Consider the following 949-nt stretch of genomic DNA (forward strand, 5'->3'; position numbering starts at 1 on the left):
TCTGATTAAAAAATCACAAAAATCATTATAGGTGTATAAAAACAACTCAAATATATTTTGATATCAAAGTCAGGCAGTTCACTTGGAAGAAAACCATGGAATCCATGAATTTTTAAAGTAAGATATTGCTGTTTTATTGTAAAAATATTTTGTATGGACACATAGGATGGACTGGCAATTTTGAAATTTAAGAAACTTACCCAAACCATTAGGATTTAGGATAACAATTTGAACAGCCTTCCACTACTTCAAAGAGGTAGTGATACATAATTATTCTTTTGGCAATATCAAATGCAGTTTCTTCCAAGTTGTGCTTCAGACCTGGATATAATGGTTCAACAGAAGGAGATCTAGCATAACTTTGCTATTTCTATTCTCAGCAGAAAGATGCAAGGGGCTCAAGAAGCCTTTAGTTTGGCCATTTGTATCTGCATCATGATGAAATAAAGAAGCCACTCTGGTTATTCCATGTATAAGTACTGTGCAGGGTTGTCCAGACATTCACGATTATTGCATGAATATCTACCTTGAGCCACCAACTCATGGACAATATCTAAGTGTCCACTGTAGGCTTCTCAATGAAGAGGGGTATATTCATCGTTATGCCTAGCATTCACATGAGTGGCCTTTTTGGAAAGTAGTCTCTACACTGTAGTAAGGCGATTATTTTTGGCATACCAAAGAAGAAATTTACTTGAATCCTTCTCCATTTTTCTTTTGCAATTGATACCATTTCTTACTTTTTCATCTTGTTCCTCATCTTCATCAGAATTGCCTAGCCAGAGATTTTGAGTGCCAGTGAGAATGAGGTGTCCATGTATTTCTCCAATAGTTCACATCAGATGAACTGGTCAGAAAAATCCAGTAAATTTTCTGCATCTGTTTTTTTTTTTCACTATTATTTATTTTCTCCTTTTTAATTTTTACTATTCTAAATTATTCTAACTGG

This window comes from Dipodomys spectabilis, unplaced genomic scaffold (genome assembly GCF_019054845.1).
Source record: "Dipodomys spectabilis isolate Male_0828 unplaced genomic scaffold, ASM1905484v1 ptg000072l, whole genome shotgun sequence".
Taxonomy (NCBI): domain Eukaryota; kingdom Metazoa; phylum Chordata; class Mammalia; order Rodentia; family Heteromyidae; genus Dipodomys; species Dipodomys spectabilis.